Source organism: Rattus norvegicus, chromosome X, assembly GCF_036323735.1.
Source record: "Rattus norvegicus strain BN/NHsdMcwi chromosome X, GRCr8, whole genome shotgun sequence".
In the NCBI taxonomy this organism is placed as follows: domain Eukaryota; kingdom Metazoa; phylum Chordata; class Mammalia; order Rodentia; family Muridae; genus Rattus; species Rattus norvegicus.
In genome coordinates this window covers 24,306,276-24,330,328 of record NC_086039.1, presented here as the reverse complement: position 1 = coordinate 24,330,328, position 24,053 = coordinate 24,306,276, and the positions used below count along the sequence as shown (strand labels likewise).

Below are 24,053 nucleotides of genomic sequence, written 5' to 3'. Positions count from 1 at the left end.
CTCTCTCTCTCTCTCTCTTTTCTTTCATGGACGGTGTTTTCTCTTGAGATGAAACTCAAAAAATTGGTCAGAATAAAGAGGGCAAGCCAGCATAGCTATTGTGTATGAGTGAGAACTTTCATGGTTGATTATCTCAACTGTTTCAAAGGATAAGAAGTGAACCTTGGGAGCTGTAGAGATGACTCAGCAGTTAATTAAGAACACTGGTTGCTCTTCCAGAACCCACATGGTGACTCACAACTGTTTGTAATTCCAGTTCCAGGGGATCTGACACCCACACATAGACATACATGGAAACTAAACAACAATGCACAGAAAATAAACAGGTAGGTAGGTAGATAGATAGATAGATAGATAGATAGATAGATAGATAGATAGATAGATTTTTTTAAAAAAAGAAATGAATTTCTCTGTGTGGGTGAAGGTGTCTTCTGTTGATCCTGACAATCCGAGTTAGAACCCTAGAACCCATGTGCTAGAAGGAGAGAACCAACTGTATAGAGTTGTCTTCTGAGCTCCACATGTGCTGCGTACTGTGGTATGTTTCTGAACTTTTTGGCATCAAAACTGAAAAGATTTTTTGGTGACATGCTGATCAAATCAGAGGAATAAAGAAGTAAAAAGGTGAGACAAAGAGGGAAGTTATACATGAAACCCTAGGAAAGTACACAATAAAGAAAATGGTTATGATTTAAACAATGGACGCCATAAAGTCACACCATATGACAGATCTCACTTGGGAGGTTTATTAGGGATGGGGTACGCAGAGGTTGCCTCTGAGCAAGGGTGGAAAGAAAAAGAGCACAGGGCGAGGAGGGATTGGCCTTTTACAAGGTGATGTACAGGGAGAGGATATGTGACTCCTGGCAACAGTGGGAATGTGTTACATCTTGGCAGCTAGTGATGAAGTCTGCTGTTGCTGGGTCACTGGGGACAGGCGGTAGAAATGCCTGGTTGCTGACATTTACTTCTTAGTAGGAGCCTAGAGTGTTACAGAAAGTGAAGGTCAATTATAATAAGCTCTTCGTAAGTGTTGATAGGCAGATACAGGGTATTCTTGTTTATTATCAAGCTATACAGGCAAAACTTATCTTTCAGAAAAACAATATACCTGATCTGTCAGCAAATGCTAATAAGAAGAGATAAAAATTGATGGCTTTAGACTGTGTGATGGTAGCTCAAACCTTTAAACCCAGCACTTGGGAGGCAGAGGCAGGCGATTCTCTGAGTTTGAGGCCAGCCTGGACTACAGGGTGAGTTCCAGGACAGCGAACATTACATAGAGAAACCCTGTCTTGAAAAAAAAAAACAACAAAAAGAAAAGTAATGACCTTCTATCTACAGCATTCTCATCATCCAGAAAATGAATTTTACCTCAACACTTCCAATATTTTCTAGGCATAGTCTGCTTCCAGCTGATAATGTTAACAGTGAATGGCCATATAACTGTCCTATTTTTCACTTCAATCAATAAATTACATGAACTATCATGTATTATTATATTATACACATCTGTTATCATATTAATATATAAATAACATAGAATATATTTAATACAAGTTATTTCCCTTTCTTCCAGCAGTTATCAATTGCCAATAGCTCTTTAGTTAAGAGTGGGACTTTATGTGTACCTTCCCTCTCCATGATGGGATTGGCTATGGTTTGCAACACCTGCTCATACATGTTTATTGCTGGTCTATTCACAATAATTAGGAAAAGGTAATACTCTAGATGTTCTTCAATTGATGAATGGATTGGGAAAATGTGGTACATTTACACAATGGAATATTATTTAGCTGTTTAACAATCTCTTATCTCTTTTGTACATAAAGCCATGAACTTGGCTGTCTAGTAGCTCAGGCCCCTTTCTGTTAGTCTTTACAAAGTATGTCCCTCTTGATGGAGCAGGCTGGTGCCTCAGTTGAACCCAGGTGTCTCTCTTTTTGGCTTCCTTTTTTTTTCTTTTTTCTTTTTTTTCGGAGCTGGGGACCGAACCCAGGGCCTTGAGCTTGCTAGGCAAGCGCTCTACCACTGAGCCAAATCCCCAACCCCTTTCCTTTTTTTTCTGACCCTTTTTCTTTATCTATTTCAGGAAGGTTTCTTCACTCTTAGAGTGTTTAATATGCTCAATCTACATTTATACAATTAATTTTCTTGGCAAGAGTCTTTCCCTTGACTTATTTGTTTACAGTAATGCTAAGTTGACATTGTGGGCAGCTTCTTTTGCCATAGTGATATTTATGGGGCAGTTTCTTTTTGAACAGTACACATTTTCCTGATGTTTATAGTATCACCTTTCTTGTAGATTTATATACATGTGGCCAAAGGAACAACTCCATGTTTTCAAAAAGGCTTAGAGAATATCGAACATGTGCCTCTCCACTTTTCCCTTTGTACCTGTCATCTGATGAATTACTAGAAGATGGCTGCTATGGTTGAAAAAATTTATAGACAAGGATATCAATGTAAATGATGGTTAAATGGAACACATTAGTTCTAGCTATAATTTTTTAACTTGTCAAAAGCAAGTATAACAAAATATCTACAATTCTGATTGACAGGAATAGAAAGTTTTACTATATTATTCTTTATTATTATGAAGCTTTTATTTTTATTTTATTTATCTACTTATGTATTTTTGTCTTCTTTTTCAAAGATTTACTTACTTATTTATTATATATAAGTACACACTGTATCTGTCTTCAGACACACCAGAAAAGGGCATCAGATCTCATTACAGATGGTTGTGAGCTACCATGTGGTTGCTGGAATTTGAACTCAGGACCTCTGGAAGACCAGTTAGTGCTCTTAACCACTGAGCCATCTCTCCAGCCTGTATTTTTGGCCTCTTGAGGCAGGGATTTTTAACATAGCCCTGGCTCTCCTGGAAATCACTACTTACACCAGGCTGACCTCAAACTCATAGAGATCCACTTGCTTCTGCCTCCAGATTACTGGGATTCAAAGTGTGGACTACCACACCCAAATCGTTCTGAAGCACTTAAAATAATATTTTAATGTATTCCTTAAGAACTTTATGCATATATACGATGTGTTTTAATTTTTTCCACCCATCATTTTCCATTTCCAGCTCCCCTTAGGCCACTCTGTAGTAACAGTCTCCCCCCCACCCCCAACTTTTCTAAAGTTTTTACACTTCTCACAATTAAAAGGAAAGAGGAAGTTTGGCCTACTTCAAAGAAGAAGGGCAGCCTTAAGAGTGAACAGAAAGTGTGGTTTCTGCCTGGGTATGGAGATACTGTAATGACTACACTCTAGAGATGGACAATAAGTTCCTAAGATTTGAACCAGTCTGGACTATATTCTGGCCTCTGTATTCCGAGCTGGCCTGGGTATTATGGTGTAGCTCAGGATGGCCTTGAATTCAGTCTGGTACTCTAGCCTCAACCTTCTCAAGGTTGAGCCACCACATCTAGCTTCTCTGAATGTTTCTTTTTTCCTACCAAGTGGAAAATATACTGCAACTACTGTTCCTCAGCCTTGTCTAAGTCAACTGCCTTAATTTTGCTAATTCAGTACATTTTCAATGTTCTAACACCTAACTTCTGTTCATATTTTTCTGAATGACCTAAAAATACCCCTCATAATTTTATCCAGATCAGTAGTCAATCCAGAAATACATTTCATATGATTTTTATGTCCTTTAACATCTGCTTTAATCTAAGCGAACCAGCATTTTTAAGGATTCTGACTTAACAATTGTATCAAGCTAATCTTTCTGTGGGATATTCTATTTACTGCATTTCTTTGGTTGCCCCTTTGCCTCAGTTTTTTTTCTAAATTTTATACATGGGGCATTGGTCCTGAGAAAGTTCTATGAGCCCAATTTACTTTTGCACCTATTAGAAATTGGGACATATAATAATTTTACAGATGGACTAATTCTGTCTTGGAAGTCCTGCAGAAATGTCACTAATTCCAGTAGACAACAGCTCAGGATGTAATTTCTGCCTATGTCTCAGAGCGAGACCCTTCTAACTGAGACCGAACTCCAAAAGAAATTGAAAATGAAAGGATTGGGACTTAAATTGCTTCTAAAAAACTCCACAAGTAGGGAGAAATCATATTGCTCACGCTTTGAACATCCATCTATTACTTGAGACATATTTGTGCTGTAATTTGATCTGACTGCAACTTCTTTTTAGTTCCTTTGGACAACATGACTGCCCATAACTTAGAATAGGAAAATGGTGGAAAATAAACTCTATAGCCAAAGATACAGAAAAGAATTTGGAGTTTATTTAGCTAATGTTCTGTTGTGAACCAGAACTTCTGGAGGCAAAACAGAATTACTCAGTGTTGGTCGTAAGAGGAACAGTAGCTGGGCATGATGATGCATGACTTTAGCCCAGCAGAGGAAGCAGAAGTGGGTAGATCTCTGTAAATTCAAGGTCAGCCTTATCTACATAGTAAGTTCCAGGATAGTCACAACTATGTATAGAGACCCTGTCTCAAAAGCAAAGCCAAACAACCAATTAAACAACAACAACAACAGAACCAGGGACAGGGTTAGTATTGGGAGGATGCTTTCGTGGACGTAGACCCTGAACTGCCTTGTTGAACTCTTATCTATTCTTTTTTTTTTTAAATCTTTTTTTTTTCTTTTTTGGAGCTGGGGACCGAACTTGCTAGGCAAGCGCTCTACCACTGAGCTAAATCCCCAACCCACTCTTATCTATTTTTAATGCACAGAACTACATTGCTGAACTACCAGGAGTTTGCTTATTAAACTTAAGGTCAAGATGTAAAAAAAGAGTTTGAAAAGTATTAGAGGAACTATGGTTTCCCTGGTTGACTATTGTCTGTTCAAGTTTTATATTGTGAAAAACCCCATCTCTAGTGTTTCAGAATATGTCTGTATTTGGGAACAGGATCTCTAAAGAAGTGCTACCCAGATTGCAACTGTAGCCAGACCAACTCTGAAACCCCCTTGGCATTACACATCGAGGCAGGAGGCATAATATCAGGCACTTACAGCATCATGTCATTTGCAACACTCATAATCAATTAAATTCCTTACACTTGAATAGTCTATTTCCACACAATTGAAATCATCTTATGAAAAGAATCCGTTTGCCGAAATCAGGTCTACTATATAAAGAACATCATGAATCTGTTTATTTTAATAAGTATTATAAAGTCTTTTTCCAGAGCAAAAGCTCTTTGAACAGGATGCAGGTTTCCTGCATTGCTGAACACATGCAGCCGCAGGCACTGAATTAGATGGTGTGGGAAAACAGTGGGTAGACTTATAGTCTTTAATTTTACTATTCACAACAAAACAGATATCTACAAAGATTTTTCTTCAATAGAAACTCTCCCTGGAAATATGGTTCCTTTGGTGTTCTCAGAAGTAAGACAAGCCTTTAAAGGAAATACAGGCAGCTAGTAGTGTAGATCTTCGAGTACATAGAATTGGACTCTGTGTGATTTAAGCAGCAAAACAATTCATTATAAACGTGCTAAGTACCTTCAAGATCCAGTAGGCAGGCTAAAAATAGGCAGGTTTGCATCCAGGATCAGCACTCAAAGCATAATGCAGGACTGGTCTGGTGAGGGACCCACAGCAGCACCTTGGCGGCTCTGGAGCAGAGAGAGAGAGAGAGAAAAAAAATCAACTCTTGCTCTTTCCTCAGTTCTTTGCCCCTAACACTTAAAACAAAGTCTAGAGTGACTGGACTAGGTTAGGCCTCAGAACCCTACCCTGGGAGGAAATTGAATGAGGCACTTTTGTCTAAAGGGAGAGATGGGTTCTGCCACCTTCCAAGAATCACGATGGGAAAGTCCCCAACCAGAGGAAATAGGTTTAAGTAAACACCCAGAAATGAAATGAATAGTACATGACCTTTGCACAGGCTATTTTGTGTCATGTGGTACTAAATTCTTCATTGTTAACTCAGGGGGAACAGAGGAAAGCAGAATAGACTGAATCAGAGGTGAGGAAAGTAATAAAAAAGAAACAGAAGTTCTATTTTTTCCCAAGATCTTACTTTGCTGTGAGATCAGAGGAAACTAGAAAGGTCTAAAGAGCTCGGAAGCTGTACTGACCCTGTATAAGCCAGATAAAGCCATTGGTGGTATTTGAATACAGGCTAGAGACTACATAATGACTTGGGGGGAAATCTGCGGACAAATGAATAGTGGTGATGTGGAGAAAAGACATTTTAGGAGTGTTTTTCTTCTCATCAAGTTATTGCCTTTGATCATGAATATAACAGGGACAAATTCAGGCACCACTGCATATTTTCTATCAAGTCTACAGGAATTTTACTCAGTATCCTTTAAAAATGATTACATCTATTTGTGTGTGTGTGTGTGTGTGTGTGTGTGTGTGTGTGTGTGTGTGTGTGTGTTGAAAATGTGCACATGCTACTACATACAGATAGAAGTCAGAGGACAACACATGGGAGTTGTTTCTCTATACTGTGTGAGTCCCAGAGATAGAACTCTGGTCACCAGGCTTGGAAGAAAATGCCTTTACATACTGAACCGTCTCACTGGCCCTCACTCAGTATTCTACTACTCTTGAGTCCTACGGGCTAGCAAGTGCTGATTCTCATCTCAACAATATAAAGAAAAGGCAAGGGTAGCCATAACGTGGCTGAGTGCTGTTATGAAAACTAGAGTTCTATGAGCAATAACAAGACAGCTACTCCCTCGCATTTGGTAAGGGACTTAGGTTCCTCTAATGTACAATGTATAAACAGAAAATGAGACAAGACCAATAAAGTGAACCACCCAAATAATATCTGCACACAGACATTATTTAGGAAAACTATTTCTTGGGCTGGAGAGATGGCTCAGTGGTTAAGAGCACCGTCTGCTCTTCCAGAGGTCCTGAGTTCAATTCCCAGCAACCACATGGTGGCTCACAACCATCTGTAAAGAGATCTGATGCCCTTGTCTGGTGTATCTGAAGACAGTTACAGTGGACTTATATATAATAAATGAATAAATCTTTAAAAAAAAAGAAAACTATTTCTTTATATTAGTGAGGAGACGGAATACGCCCTGCTTTCTTCTAGAAGAGAAGGAAGGAACAGAGTCCTGTAGAGCTTTCTTTCTTCCTTCCTTCCTTCCTTCCTTTCTTTCTTTCTTTCTTTCTTTCTTTCTTTCTTTTCTTTTTTTTTTTTTGAGCTTCGCTCAAATTTGAGGAATTTAGTATTTAAACTGAGAGTAAAGGAGCTGGTTAGTGAGTTTGAGTGAGGAGATAGCCAGTCACCTGTCAAAGTGTCCACCCACTCACAACCCTCTGAATTCCTGTGTAGCACCCTTGAACCAAACACCACAAGGAGGGAACCTGGATATAGTTGTGTAAAGAAAATGATTCTGGGTGACTGCTTTAATCTATCGTTCCATCTCCTTCCTTGCTGTTTTTGGTCCTGTTGTAATCACGTGTTTAGGAAAAGAGTCCTATCTCAGGACTATATTGGATGATGGTAGAATTTGAATAGTCAATCAGAAGTATGAATATACTCATTCTCCTTGCTAGTGGCTAGCTTAGGTGTGTGTGTGTGTGTGTGTGTGTGTGTGTGTGTGTGTATGTGTGTATATCTGTGTGTCTGTGTGTGTGATTTTGTCTTAAGATCTGAAAAGAAGTCTTCTGAGAAACTTTTGGGAAAGATCTCTCTGAATAATAAAAAGAAATGTATGGGAAGGAACTTCCCTTATGCTGGCACTGTTATAGCTACCTTGCAACCAGGATGCTGTGAGCAGAGAAGATCAGGGAAGAAAAAAGAAGAAAAAGAAGAGGAAGAGGAGGAGGAAGAGAAGGAGAAAAACCCATATGCCTTTAATGGTACCATTTGACACTGATTCTGAAAGCACACAAGTTTTTTTTTTCTATTTCTAAAAGATGACCACTTTTTTTCTTCTTTCTCTTTGAGTGAAGTAGTGTGTGTGTGTGTGTGTGTGTGTGTGTGTGTGTGTGTGTGTGTGTGTGTGTGTGGTGTGCTAGTACATTGTAAGAGCTCAAATTGTGACATACGCATTGTGGGAAGAAGCTCTTAAGTACTTGCAGACTGAAAAAATGTGAAAACATTTACTGGTCCCTCAGGATCATGGAGGCTAGCTACACATCTGTTCAGTGGCCTGAAAACTGCCTGGATACCATATCATGAGGAGTAGTGACATGAGAAACATTAATTCGGACCACAGAACTAAATCTAGAACCACAGAAGATAAACCTCAAGTTCATTTAGTTCATGAATGGGAACATAGCCTTACTTGTGTCTTAGAACTTGTCATAGGAGCATCTGTTAATGCAGGAAAGAACAATTGTCTTGCAATGTATAGTAGAACCTTACCTTTTGCAACCCTTTTGCTCCATGAATGGAATCAATATACTTTCTGCTTCAAAACCTTGACTACATCATCTAGTTAATACATTAGACATAGAACCTGAAGAGTCACTTTCAGGTAACCCTAAATATCTACTGGTATCAGAAAGAAGCGCTCATATCTACATTTTGAAACAAAGATTGGGGTGTGCTAGTATATTAGACCTCTAACAACTGAAATGTAGGTCTCACAGCAAACCTTATAAAAATCAGTAGTGATGGGGTTGGGGATTTAGCTCAGTGGTAGAGCGCTTGCCTAGGAAGCGCAAGGCCCTGGGTTCGGTCCCCAGCTCTGAAAAAAAGAACCAAAAAAAAAAAAAAAGAACCAAAAAAAAAATCAGTAGTGATGTGATTATTGAAATTATATTGCTGCATTGTATTATAGAGTGGTCACCCAAATATAGGACGTGCATATGATTATTACATCTAGATTATCATCAAAATTAAAATATGTTCTGATGAATCATGGAGAATTGAGGATACTTTTTGTTTGTTTTATGACAATCTTGATATATAGTCCAGGCTGAACTTGAACTCACAATCTTCTTGTCTCCAACTACTGAATGTTGTGATTATTAGTTTATTTATATGGGTATCTTGGTTGCATGTAGAGCTGTGCATTATGTGTATGTCTGGTACCCTTGGAGGGCGAAAGAAGGTATTAGATCCTGTGGGACTGCAGTTACAGATGGTCTTGAGCTACCGTAGGGGTACTGGAAATTGAACCTGGGTCCTCCACAAGAGTAGGCTTAGCTGTTGAGCCAACTTTCCTGCCCCATGAATGTTTTTAAATCTAACATGAGCCCTAATTTGAAAAATATAGAGTCAAAAGAGTCTCAAAGGAGATTATTAATATGAGAGGAAATAATATTAAAACTACAGTTAGATTTCCCCTTTTTTGGAGCGTCTTTCTATGTAGTCCAGTCTGGCTTAGAACTTGTAATTCTCCTGTTTCAGTCTCCAAACGGTTGGTATTATAGGTGGGTGGGTATCATTACACCTGCCTTTAGGTCTACTTTTATTTGTTTTGTTTTGTTTTTTTTGAGACATGGTCTCTCTACTAGCTCTGGCCCTCCTACAACTCACTGTGTAGACCAGGCTGGCCTCAAACTCACAGAGATCCACCTGTCTCTGTCTTCTTTCTGAGTGCTGGGATTAAAGGCATGCACTACCATGCCCAGCTAGACCTACATTTTCTTTTAAAAAATGATTTTGAACATAGGAGTGATGGTTCCAAGTAGGCTTCATCTTATTATACTTGATCTTGTTATGTTTTGTTGTTATCTCTTAAACGTCTGTTCTTTTCTAGTGAGAAACAGAAAGGGGGTGATTCCATAGTGAAGGGAAGGTAGGAAGGAACTTGGGGAAGTAGAAGAAGGGGAAACTTGGGTGGTGGCACACATCTTTAATCCTAGCATTTGGGAGACAGAGACAGGTGGATCTCTGAGTTAGAGGCCAGACTGGTCTACAGAGAAGAAAGGGAAACTATAATCAGGATATATTGTATGAGAAAAGAATCTATTTTTCGATAAAAGAAAAAAATGGAAAAAATTAATTTTTTAACAATACTAATAAAATTTTATCTACTTAGAAGCATTCAGATTGTCAACAAAACAGCCTCAATTTCTTTTTTCAATTACAGAGTGGTACTCAGCTAACAGAACAACAGTTATCTTTGTGTAAGCTGCATCAGAGACAACTGAAGATGAAAAACAAAACCCTCAAAAAACAAAAGAAAAAACCTTCTGCCCCATATATAACTAATTTGTGCTGTGCACCAACAAGAACCTGCTTTAAATTTCCATGCCAATTTACAACCCCCAGACTGTACCAGGCAAGGTTAGTGGCTATTGAAAATACCACCAGGACAGGGCTAGCTAAAGACACACTCCTTAGTGTGTTAGCTATACAAAAAGACACTGTACAGTTTAAAAACAAATCCTACACAGCCTTACATTTCAATTTTTTTCTTTAAAAGGAATGAGTTGTATACAAGGGGGTTAAATGCTTTATAGACAAGAAAAAACCTGCACTAGAGCCAAGTTAATTATCATCATCATCATCATCATCATCATCATCATCATCACCACCACCACCACCACCACCATCATCATCAATTTGAACTTCATCTTCATCTTCGTCTTCTTCCTTCTCATCTTCCTCTTCCTTCTTTTTCTTGCTCTTTTCAGCCTTGATCACACCATTTTTCACTGCATCAGGTTTTCCTTTAGCTCTGTAGGCAGCAACATCCTTCTCATATTTCTTCAGCTTGGTGGCTTTCTTCTCATAGGGCTGCTTGTCATCCGCGGCAGCGTTGTTCCACATCTCTCCTAGCTTCTTTGCAACATTATCAACAGATAAGCCAGGATGCTCGCCTTTGATTTTTGGGTGGTACTCAGAACAAGAAGGAGGAAGGAGGCCTCTTGGTGGATTGGGGTCCTTGAACTTCTTGTTGGTCTCCTACTTGGGCAGCGGGGGATGTAAGTTTTCGTTTCTTTATAATGAGCTTTGTCAGCCTTTGCCATATCTTCACATTTCCCCTTTTCTTTAGCAGACATGATCTTCTACATCTCTGAGCACTTCTTGGAGAACTCTGAGAAGTTGACAGAAGCATCCTGGCAGGTTTGCACAAAGAACAATATGAGGACATTTTGCCTCTCGGCTTCTTAGGATCTCCTTTGCCCATGTTTAGTTGATTTTCCTCCGCGAGGCACAGAGTCGCCCAGTGCTGGTCCAGCTCTTGCTTGCCCTGACTCTGTCCCTATGGAGCTCAATGCACTGCAATGGCCGTGTCTTGTTTTTGTTTTTGAGATGGGGTCTCAGTATGTATCCTTGGCTGTCCTGGAACTTACTATGTAAACCAGACTGGCCTCAAATGCAAAGAGATCTATATGTTTTTGCCTTCTGAGAGCTGGAGATAAAGGTTTGAGTCAGGGCCTGCATTGGTCTGCCCAAATGGAAGATTAGAGGTAAAAGAAGTGGAGGACTCATGCCTCCATCCTTAACCCAGAAGCTATCTCCAAACGATAACCATTTGCAAATGAAAAATTAGTTTTCCCCAAGGGAAACAAACCATTCTTAAGGGTAGGCCACATGCCTGGCAATGGCCAATACAAAATGAACTCAACAGCGTCTTTGGAGGTTGCCTCATAATGTTAATCAGGAAATTTTTTTAACCTTACAAGTTCTTTGCATATTTCTGTCTATGTACATTTCCTGTGCTTTTCCTTTGACTCTTTTTCTTGTTTTGTTGTTATATTATTCCAATTTGTTTGTTTTCATTTATGTCTTATTGGGTCTTATGTATTTTATTATTACTCCTTCTAAAGAATTCCTTCTCATTTGTTTTCTAAGAAAAGACAGAAAGCCTATGGATGGAAGAGTAGGTTGGGAGGGGACTGGAAGGTGTTGGAGGAGGGGTGTTGAAGTTAAGTTCTAGTTCTGCCTCTCAGCCACATGCTTCCAGAAATGAGACTCAGACTCAAATTATATTCACAAATATCTTGGCCATAGTAGCTAGGCTCTACTCTAACTAGGTCATATTTTTTTTAATTATTTATTTGTTTATTTTTATGTTATGAATATACCGTTTCTGTCTTCAGACACACTAGAGAGGCCATTTGACCCCACTATAGATGGTTGTGAGCCACCATGTAGTTGCTGGGGATTGAACTCAGGACCTTTAGAAGATCGGTCAGTGCTCTTAAATGCTGAGCCAATTCTCCAGCCTAATATCCATTTATTTTAACTTATATTTTGCCATGTAACTGATTACTGAGCTCAGGTACCAGGCAACCATCTTGTCACCTCTTTAAAAGGTTACTCTCTGTCTCCTTCTCTCCCATGATGCTTTCTTCTCCCAATGTCCCACCTCTACTTCCTGCCTAAGCCACAGGCCATAGACTTTTTAATTGACAGATGAGACATCCATACAATACACAAGATGGTCTCTCTACAATTCCCCACTTTAGTCCAATAAAAGGCTCCTTTTTCAGATATAAGTTAAATATAATTGTACCAATTATGAAAATTATAAGGGATAATATACATTTATAACATCCAGTCCATTATATCTGGCAATTTAGATAAAGTATTTTATCATCTATCTAATTTTGGTGAGTTAGAGTTTTGTATCTAAATTATTTTTCTTAACTTGTATTACCATCCTAAAAAACATCTTTTAAAATCCTAAACAACTTAAGTTTAATTGTGAGGATATAACTATCTAGTCTTCAATCCCATCAGAGATTTGAGAAGGAATAAATGTTTTTGAGTGTGCAAGAAGTACAGGAATGCAGCTTTCAAAAGTCATAGAAATGTTGGAGACAGCTTACTGCCTGGACAGTGCCCAATATGCCTTATACACTCTACAGATAATAGGTAGCTGGAGACAAGCAATGTTTGCTTGTTCAGATATGCTATAAAAAGCATCTGAGGTCCAGAAAGTGCAGCATTTAAAATCACTTTATTAATTTAAGATCTTTTTTGATGTTGAGACAGATCTCCACTTAACACTACCCCCTCTTCCACTTCAAAAAAAACATGAGTACAAGTGATCTTCATATGGAGTTACTTCAATTATGGCAAGATAGCCACTGTGCAAAAAAAAAAAATACCTTAACTTTTCTGCAGAAAAAAATGCCGTCCAGAAAGGACAAATGGATGCAAGATCATTGACTGCTAAGCTCTGCAAAAACAGGGTAAAGCCAGTCCTTCATAATTCCTGCTTCATTTAAGGTCTGTCAGATGTTTTGGGCCAGAAGGCTGAAGATAAATGCTCCAATGTTATAGAGGGGAAAGTGTAATCAGAATATATTGTATGAAAAGAATCTATTTTTCAATAAAAGTAAAGGTCACCATACCTAGCTTATTGTGGATAGTTCATGAATGTGGTTTCTCTGTCAACTGTAGAAGATATTAACTTGTTGATCATGTGGCTCTTACAGTCTTTTATTTTCTTTATTTAAAATTATTTTTATCTTATGTGCATTGATTTTTTTTGCCTACATGTTTGTGTGTATTAGGGTGTCAGATCTCCTGGAACTGGACTTACAGACAGCTGTGAACCTGGCTCTTACAAAAAATTTTTTTAAATAAAATTATTTTTACTTTATGTGCATTGATGTTTTCATGCATCTATGTCTGCGTGAGGGTGTCAGATGCCTTGGAATTGGAATTATAGCTGTGAGCTGCCATGTGCTGTGAATTGAGGTCCCAGGTCCTCTGGAAAAGCAGCCAGTGCTCTTAATCATTGAGCTATCTCTCCAGACTACGGATTGTATAATCTTTTGGTGCCCTCTTCCACAATGTTCATTGAGCCTTACATGTAGAGAATGTTTTATAAATAAATTCACCGGAACTGATAACTTTGCTTTTCATAGTGGTCTCATTCCTGCCTCATTCCTGATTTTAGTGGAATTGCTTCAAGTTCACCTCCATTTAGGATAATGCTGGTTGTGTGTTTGTCATACATAGCTGTTATTATGCTGAGGTATGGTCTCTCTAGTCCTAATCTCTAGGAATTTTATTCTGAAGGCATGTTGGATTTTTCTTTTTCTTTTTTTTAATCAACCCTCTTTCATTGGTCAACTGGAAAACTAGACAATCCTCCAATGCAACAAGGTATTAATTAATCCTCCTCCTCCTCATCAACAGCTCCAGCATCACCCTGGCCTTTCTTGGCATTCTTCCTCTTCACTCGGCCTGGGCGGTCACCACCATAAGGAGGCCTGGGTGGCCACACTATAAGGAGAACAGAGGGAGAAGTCAATGTGCTTCTGGGAGTCCAGACAAACAATGAAGGATGGGATGTTCATCACCTGCTTGTGGACCCTGATGTGACGTTGGCAGATGAGCTCACGGGCATGATGAATAGATTTGGTTAGGCCCAGCTCAAAGACCTGGGTCTGCAGCTGTCTCTCCAAGAAATCTCAATCTTCAGGCCCAGGATGTAATCCAGCTTCATCTTGCCCTCCCTCATCCAGCACCCCAAGGCGAACAAGTTGCTTCAATAGAGCACGTGTTCAAGCAGACACTGAGGATCCTTCTAGTCCAGCATCAACAGCTCTGGGGCAGCCTTATGGATCTTACACAGGGTAAATTTGACCCTCCACACCTCACGTTTGTTCCGTAGTCCATACTTTCCAATCAACTTTAGCTCCTGGTTGAGACACGATTTCTCGAAGGGTCTCTGTGGGGTCACATAGGTTTTGAGACAAACCAAGCTTCTGGAGACTGGCATGAAGACTTCACTAGGCCGCTGCACCTACGAACTCAGGTCCATGACAAAAAGAGCCACGTTGGAATTTTCAAAGTCCTTTTTTGCATATATTGAGATGATTGTGTGGTTTATTAAATTAATTGACTTGCTCTATTGAACCATTACCAAGCTAAATCAAGAACCACACGTACTCTAAAAAGACCAAATTTTCAAATTATAGGCATAGATGAGGGAGAAGACTCGCATATCAATGATGTAGACTATATGTTCAATGAGATCATAGAAGAAAGCCTCCCCCAAACTAAAAAAGCCATAACTATACAGTCACAAGAAGTACACAAAACATCAAATAGAAAAGAAGAGAAAAGAAATACTCCACAGCACAGTATTTTAGTTAGCATTCTACTGCTACAAAGAGGCACCAATGACCAAGACAACTTATAGAAGAAAGTATTTAATTGGGAGGATTGCTTGCCGTTTCATAGGGTGAATTCACGACCATCATGGCAGGAAGAAACATGGCAGCAGGCTGGCAAGCATGGTGCTGGAGCAGCAGCTAGGAGCTTACAACCTAATCTGCAAGCAGCAATTGTTGGAGGGAGAGACAGGCAGGCAGACAGACACAGGGGCTGGTGCAGAGAGACAGAGACAGACAGGCAGGTAGACAATGAGACAGAAACAAACAGAGAGACACAGAGAGAGGTAGAGAGGAACAGAGGCAGAAAGATTGGGCCTGGTATGGGTTTTTGAAACCTCAAAGTCCACCCCAGTGATCCAGCTCTTCCAATAAGGCCATACCTCCTAAACTAAACAATTAGGAAGGAAACATTCAAATATATGAGGCTATGGGGGCCATTCTTATCCAAACCAGCACACATAGGATAGTTAAAACACTAAGTATACATTACATAGAAAGCATATTGAAAGCTAAATGAGAAAAACACAAGTCACATATAAGGAAAAACCCATCAGAATAACATTTAATTTCTCATTAAACTCTAAAAGCTAGAAGGGCCTGAAATATTGCACTCCAAGTTCTAAAAGCCCATTACTGCCAACCTAAACTATTGTGCCTAATAAAACTATCTGTTGTAGTAGAAGGACAAAAAAAATGCTCCATTGTTCAAATAGGCTAAAAGAATTCCTGTGCAGCAGATCAACCCTAAACATAATACAAAAAGCAATACATTAGGGTAAACAAAGGAATAAACATAGCTAAGAGAATGTACAAAGAAAAAAAATGAATCCATAATTACTGAAACACAAAGCCTGACTGAGACAACAAAGCCACCACCAACAAAATGAGAGCAACTCACACATATCTTTCAATAATAACTTTAAATATAATGGCCTCAATTCTACGAATGAAAGATGCAGGCTGGCAACATGGATTAAGAAACAAAATCCATGTTTCTATTTTCTGTAATAAACTCACATCAAATCTAATGGTTGGCACCACCTTAAAATGAAAGAATGGAAAGAAATATTCCTTTTTAAAATGTATTCATTTAATGTATGAGTGCTCTGTTGCACATATATTGAAATGCCAGGAAAGGGCATCAGACCCCCTTATAGATAATTGTGAGCCACTATGTGGTTGCTGGGAATTGAACTCAAGACTTCTAGAGGAACAGCCAGTGCTCTTAACTGCTCAGCTATCTCAACAGCCTGAAAGACATATTCCTCATAAATGAGACCAAGAATCAAGTAGGCATCACCTGCCTAATGGCTGATCAAACTAAAACTAACCAGAAGAGATAAAGAGAGACATTTCATCCTAATCAAGGGAACAATTAACCAAGAGAACATAACTACTTGAAATATATATGCAATAAATTTGTCTGTACCCAAGTTCATACAAAGAGTACACTCGAATTAAAGACAAAGATTAATATTGACCCATTGATAGTAGGTGACTTAATATCCTACTTTTGGGCCAGGCAATGATGGTGAATACTTTCAATCCTAGCACTTTAGAGGCAGAGGCAAAAGGATCTCTGATTTTGAGGCCAGTCAGGTCCACAGAGTTCCAGGACAGCCAGAGCTATACAGAGAAACCCTGTCTTGATAAAGAAAGTAAATATCCTATTTTCTCCAATAGATATATTATCTGTACAAAAAATAAACAGAAATATCATAATTAAATGACATCATACATCAAATGGGCTTAACAGATATCTACATAATAAATTCTCTCATGAGTACAAGCAAACTTTTCTCAAACAAACCACATCCTGGGACACAAAACAAAACTTCACAAATTCAAAAGGACTTAAGTCTTATCTGACCATAATGCAGTAAAATTTATAATTGACAGTGCAAAAAAAGTCTAGTAAATATGCAAACTCATGGAGACTAAAAACTCATTCCTGAATGATGAGTGGGTCAAAGAAGAAACCAAGAACATTTTTTTTAAATTTTCTGGAACTAAATGAAAATGAAAAACACACACACACACACACACACACACACACACACACACACACACACACACACATCTGGTACACATTGAAAGCAGTCTTATGAGGGAAATTTATTGCTTGAAGAGCCTACATTAAAAACCAGAAAGAGCACAAATAAATGACTTCATGAAACCAAGAATTTGGAAGAACAAGAACAAACCCAAATCCAGGAGATGGTAAGATTAAAAAAAAAAAAGCAGAGCTGGAATTAATTAATAGAAACAAAGAAAACAATCCAAAGAATCTCTCAATCGAGAACCATTTGAGATCTGCCTACCTCTGCCTCACGAGTGCTGGGAGTAAGCTGTACACCACTGAGCTTAGAATTGTTTGCAGGTATTTTATTTTTGAGAAAATTTATGTCTACGTTCATGGACATTGATCTGTAATTTTCTTATTTGTTATTGTGACTTTTATTCTTTTACGTTTACTGATTTTTTACTTATTTTCCAAGGTCCTAAAAGTGCATCATCAAGTCATTACCTTTAGATCTTTCTGAATTTTTAATATAGACATAGATGGAGTTAGGAGCTTCCCTCTAAGGCCTGCTTTCATTGCATCTCATAAATTTTTAGGAAGAATGTGGGAGTTTGGAGCCGAGTTCAAGAAGTTCTGGAATGCTGTAATCAGAACTTAATAGGTCATTCTGCTGTAAATTTGGAAGACCAGAAGAAATGAGGATATGAGGATGATTTGACTCATGAAATTTCAGAGAACAACTGTCCACAGTATCTTCACTAAGAGGGTCTTACCTTTAAGTTCTAGGGGGCAATTAAGGGCACTAGCAACAGCCTGTAGTGTTTGGAGGATTTCATGGACTCCTGTGACCAATAAGTCAAAGGGAGACTACATATTTTGCACCAGGGTTTTCCTTAGATAGCCAATGGATCTTCTGGGGAGCATTATTCTCCTGTATGGTTTAATTTCATTTAAACTATATGTAAATATAATTTATATATGTATACATTATATGCATTTTAAGTAAGCTTGCAAAATATCATGTTTCCTTATGGCTTTATCAAATAACCTTAATGTTATTTATTTCTCTTTCTTCCCTCTCTCACTTTATTATCCTTCCTCAGTTCTTCGCAGTTACAATACCTCCCCTGTTATTCTCATTACCAACCTTATAGCACCTGACTCCTACTATTCTCTTTCCTAGAGCTCATTTCCCCACTCCCAACTCTATAGTCCCCTTCTTCTTTCCTGGCTTCTTTGGCTACTTGAGGTTACATATTGACTGCTAAAGATTTTGAGCTGGAATGCACAAGCAAGAGAGAACACATGTTATTTGTCTTCTAGATCTGGGTTATCTCCCTCAGAATAATATTTCCAGTTCCATGAATTTACCTGAAGACTTCATTTTTTTACATCTGAATAGAATTGTGTTGTGTATATGTACATGTTTTCTTTATCCAGTTGTCAGTCAAAGGGCATTTTGTTGTTACAATTTGTTAGCTGTATTTACTGAGCAAGTAATTGTGGAGTAGAATAATGGATCCCTTGGGTTTAAGCCAAGGTATGTTATAGTCACATTGCATGGTAGCTCTATTTTTAACTTTTTGAGACTTCTCCACATTGGTTTTTGCATCATACTATACTTGGCCCTGAAATTGTTCATGTATTGTTGTAGCTGACCTCTGGGATAAATGGGTGAGGAATCTTTTTTTTTTTTAAATACTGTTAGTATCTTTTCTCTAATTTTTAAAAAAGAGTATTTTTAGATTTCATTTTTGCTGATTTATAGATATGTGTGTCTGTGTCCATGTATGTCATGCCTGCCTGCCTGCCTGCCTGCCTGCCTGCCTGCCTGTCTTCAGTAACCATCAAAAGGTTTCAAATCCTTTGGAACTGGAGTTATAGGTGCTTATGAAAGAACTAACAGAAAATTAATGTGTTTTCTGGAATAACAACAAGTGCTCTTATGTACAAACCCATTGTTCCAGCCCACAAGTCTTCTCTCTTGATCAATTATGTGAGAAGACTGAACACCCTGTCCTCTCAGATGACCAGTATTGGTGTTTTGTAATCTCAGCTTTTGTGTATTAAATTCTCCCGTATTGTCTTGCCACTTATTTCATTCTTTGTTCTTTTTGTAATTTTCTAGCCTCTTAACTCTAACAGATTTTTTATTTCTTTTTTAATTGGATATATTATATTTACATTTCAAATGTTATTTCCTTTCCTGTTTTTTTTTTTTTCTTTTTTCTTTTTTTCGGAGCTGGGGACCGAACCCAGGGCCTTGCGCTTCCTAGGCAAGCGCTCTACCACTGAGCTAAATCCCCAACCCCCCTTTCCTGGTTTTCTGTCCATAAGCCCCCTATTCCATGCCCCATTCCCCCTCTTCTATAAGGATGTTCCCCCTCCCCAACCAACCCTCCTTCCCGCCCTGACATTCCTCTACATTAGGGGTTCCAGCCTTGGCAGGTCCAAGAACTTCTCCTCCCATTGGTGCCCAATACATATGCAGCTGGAACCATGGGTCTGTCCATGTGTATGCTTTGGATGGTGGTTTAGTCCCTGGGAGCTCTGGTTGTTGGTGTTGATGTTCTTATGGGGTTGAAAGCCCCTTCAGCTGCTTCTATCCCTTCTCTATCTCTTCCAATGGGGACCCTGTTCTCAATTCATTGGTTTTCTGCTAGCATTCACCTCTGTATCTGTCATGCTCTGGCTGAGTCTCTCAGGAGACAGCTAGATCAGGCTCCTGTCAGCATGCACTTCTTGGCATCAGCAATATTGTCTAGGTTTGGTGGCTGTATTGTAAATGGGCTGGATCCCAAGGTGGGGCAGGCCCTGAATGGCCATTCCTTCAGTCTCTGCTCCAAGTTTTGTGTCCATATCACTTCCTATGATATTTTTATTCATCCTTTTAAGAATGACTGAAGCATCTGCACTTTGGTCGTCCTTCTTCTTGAGCTTCATGTGGTCTGTGGATTGTTTCTTGGGTAATTTGAGCTTTTGGGCTAATATCCAATTATCAGTGAGTGCATACCATGTGTTCTTTTTTTTATGATTGGGTTACCTCACTCAGGATATTTTCTAGTTCCATCCATTTGCCTGTAAATTTGTTTCATGAACAAATGTCATTCTTTTTCTTTTTTTAAAATTTTTATTAGATATATTTCTTTACTTACATTTCAAATGTTATTCTCCTTCCTGGTTTCCTGTCCATAAGGTCATTGCTTTTCATAGCTGAGTAGTACTCCATTGTATGGATGTACCACACTATCTGTTCTCATTCTTCTGTTGTAGGGCATCTGGGTTCTGTTGATTCTTTGTATAGTTCTTTTTGTTTTTACTTGGTTGATTTCAGTCCTGAGTTTGATTATTTCCTGCCTTCTACTCCTCTTGGGTGTATTTGCTTCTTTTTTGTTCTAGAGCTTTCAGATGGGCTGTCAAGCAGCTAATGTATGCTCTCTCCAGTTTCTTTTTGGAGATAATCAGAGCTGTGGTGCTTTTCTCTTAGCATTGCTTTCACTGTGTCCCATAAGTTTGGGTATGTTGTTCCTTCATTGTCATTAAATACTATGCTCTCTACAATTTCTTTTTGGAGGCACTCACAGCTATAAGTTTTCCTCTTAGCACTCTTTCACTGTGTCTCTTAAGTTTAGGCATGTTGGGTCTTCATTGTCATTAAATTCTAAAAGGTCTTTAATTTTTTTCTTTATTTCTTCCTTGACCAAGTTATTGAGTAGAGCGTTGTTCAACTTCCATGTATATGTGGGTTTTCTGTCATTTTTTTGTTGTTATTGAAGACCAGCCTTAGTCCATGGTGATCTGATAGGATGCATGGGGTTATTTCAATCTTCTTACATCTGTTGAGGCCTGCTTTGTGACCAATTATATGGTCAATTTTGGAGAAGGTACCATGAGGTGCTGAGAAGAAGGTATTTTTTTGTTGTTGTTGTTTTAAGATGAAGTGTTCTATAATTATCTGTTAAATCCATTTGGTTCAGAACTTCTGTTAGTTTCTCTATGTCTCTGTTCAGTTTCTGTCCATTGATGAGAGTGGGGTGTTGAAGTTTTCCACTATTATTGTGTGAGGTGCAATGTGTGCTTTGAGCTTTAGTGAAGTTTCTTTTATGTATGTAGGTGCCCTTGTATTTGGAGCATAGATATTTAGGATTGAGAGTTCGTCTTGGTGGATTTTTTTTAATGAATATGAAGTGTCCTTCCTTATCTTTTTTTATAACTTTTGGTTGAATATTTTATTCAATATTAGAATGTCTACTCCCCTCTCTCCGCCCCGGGTCGCAGTCGCTAGTGCTGAGTTTGGGCTCAGCAAGCCTAAAGCAAAAAAGAGAAAAAGCTTAAAAAAAATTTAAAAAAGCCTCAAAAAACCTTAAAAAAAAGAAAAGAAGAATAGAATGTCTACTCCAGCTTGTTTCTTGGGACCATTTGCTTGGAAAATTGTTTTCCAGCCTTTTACTCTGAAGTAGTGTTTGTCTTTGTCACTGGGGTATGTTTCCTGTATGCAAGAAAATGCTGGGTCCTCTTTACATATCCAGTCTGTTAATCTATGTCTTCTTATTGGGGAATTGAGTCCATTGATGTTAAGAGATATTAAGGAATAGTGATTGTTGTTTCCTGTCATTTTTGTTGTTAGAGGTGGAATTATGTTTGTGTGGCTCTCTTTTTTTTGTGTTTGTTGCAAGAAGTTACTCTCTTGCCTTTTCTACAGCGTAGTTTCCTTCCTTGTGTTGGGCTTTTCCATCTATTATCCTTTGTAGGACTGGATTTGTAGAAAGATATTGTGTTAATTTGGTTTTGACATGGAATATCTTGGTTTCTCCATCTATGTTAATTGAGAATTTTGCTGGATATAGTAGCTTGGGCTGGCATTTGTGTTTTCTTGGGGTCTCTGTGACATTTTCCCAGGATCTTCTAGCTTTCATAGTCTCTGTTGAGAAGTCTGGTATGATTCTGATAGGTCTGCCTTTATATGTTACTTGACCTTTTTCCCTTACTGCTTTTAATATTCTTTCTTTGTTTTGTGCATTTGGTGTTTTGACTATTATGTGACGGGAGGAGTTTCTTTTCTGGTCCAATCTATTTGGAGTTCTGTAGGCTTCTTGTATTTAAACGGCATCTCTTTCTTTAGGTTAGGGAAGTTTTCTTCTATAATTTTGTTGAATATATTTACTGTCCCTTTAGGTTGGGAATCTTTGCTCTCTTCTACACATATTATCCTTAGGTTTGGCCTTCTCATTTTGTCCTGGATGTTTTGGGTTAGGAGCTTTTTGTGTTTTACATTTTCTTTGATGGTTGTACCAATGCTTTCTCTAGTATCATCTGCCCCTGAGATTCTTCTGTCTCTTGTCTTCTGTTGGTGATGCTTGTGTCTATGACTCCTAATCTCTTTCCTAGGTTTTCTATCTCCAGGGTTGTCTTGTTTTGTGCTTTCTTTATTGTTTCTATTTCCATTTTTAAATCCTGGATGATTTTGTTCTATTCCTTCACCTGTTTGGTTGTGTTTTTCTGTAATTCTTTAAGGGATTTTCGTGTTTCTTCTTTAAGGGCTTCTACCTGTTTACCTGTGTTGTCCCGTATTTCTTTAAGGGAGTTATTTATGTTCTTCTTAAAATCCTGTATCGTCATCATGAGATGTGATTTTGAATCCAAATCTTGCTTGTCCAGTGTGTTTGGATATCCAGTATTTGCTCTGGTGTGAGAGCTGGGCTCTGATGATGCTGAGTAGTCTTGGTTTCAGGTTGTCTCTGGTGTTAGCTGGTCTTGCTGTCTCTGACAGTGTCTTGACACTACTGTAAGCCTGTATGTCAGCACTCCTGAAGACCTATTTTCTTACAGCTGGATCTGAGTCCAGAGAGCTGTGGGACCGGTTAAGCTCCAGGCACAGGAAGAAACCGGAAGGGTCCTGTCCCAGCCTGCTCCTGGGTTTGTGTGTCCTGAGGCCTTCAGTTGGGTCACTTGGAGCAGAAGAGTTGGTCTTACCTCTGCTCTCAGGTGTGTCAGCGCTCTTTAAACTCTGGGCGCAGGCAGAAACTGGAAGGGTCCTGCCCCTGACTGCTTCAAGCTTCCTGTGCCCAGAGGCCACTAGGCAAGTTCCTCTTAGGCCAGGAATGTGAGCAGATGTGGCAGTCTCTCCTGAGCTCTCAGGAATTTCCATACTTCTGAGAGTCCAGCTCTTTCCCCCAGGGGATTTGTGTACAGAGGACTGTGGGACCCGCTCAGTTCCAGGCACTGGCAGAAAACCGAATGGTCCTGTCCCAAACTGTTCCTGGGCTTGTGTGTCCTGAGGCCTGTAGGTTCCTAACATAGATTTCAATGTCCAAGATTAATCGTTTGGAATGACAGTTCATATCATTTTAACGCATGACATTTTATTATTATAAAGCATACATCTTTTCTGGGTGGGGATATAGCTCACTAATCACAAAGCTCTAGGTTCAATATACCACAGTACGGAATAAGAAAAAGCCTTTACTTGCTGGAGTAGTCTATTTCAGCTACTTGTGAGATTGATGAAGTAAGATCTTGTTGAAAACCTGCCTATGTAAGTTAGACATTGCCTCAAAATTAAAAAAGCAAACAAACAAAAAATGAGGACTGGGCCTGTAGGTCAGTAGCAGTGAACATGGTAAGTTCAAGGCACTGGGGTCAATGAACATTATGGCAAAGAAAAAATTATAATATTGACCATAGCTTCTTTGTCCTATAAATTATTCCATGATGTAGTTTTAAAATTTCATATGACCAATGTGGAATTGCATACCTTTAATCTCAGCATTCAGTAGGCAGAGACAGATGGATCTATTTTAGTTCAAGGACAGCCTGGTCTATCTACATAGCAAGTTCCAGAACAGGCAGGACTACATAGTAAGCATAATAAAACCTATCTCAAGAAAAACAAGCAAACAAAATAAAACAAAACAAGAAATAATCCTTCTGTAGATCTGTAGAATGCAGTTCAATGGTAGACCACTTTACTATTGTGGTCTAGGTCCTGAGTTCACTCATTTAACATGACAGAAATAGAAGAAATCTGGGCAC

General features: G+C 38.8%; 1 long non-coding RNA gene and 1 pseudogene across 1 annotated transcript in view; both read right to left on the bottom strand.

Moving 5' to 3' along the window:
- Positions 1-330: 330 nt before the first annotated feature.
- The window catches only part of LOC134484046 (uncharacterized), an 83,516-nt gene continuing 59,793 nt past the window's right edge, over positions 331-24,053 (bottom strand). Inside the window, exons 2-3 of the long non-coding RNA XR_010061365.1 lie at positions 5,492-5,604; positions 331-982 (exon numbers count right to left, since the gene is read on the bottom strand). This is a non-coding gene — a long non-coding RNA (uncharacterized LOC134484046). The remainder of the gene's footprint in view (positions 983-5,491; positions 5,605-24,053) is intronic.
- Rps9-ps3 (ribosomal protein S9, pseudogene 3) lies at positions 13,750-14,698 on the bottom strand (annotated as a pseudogene).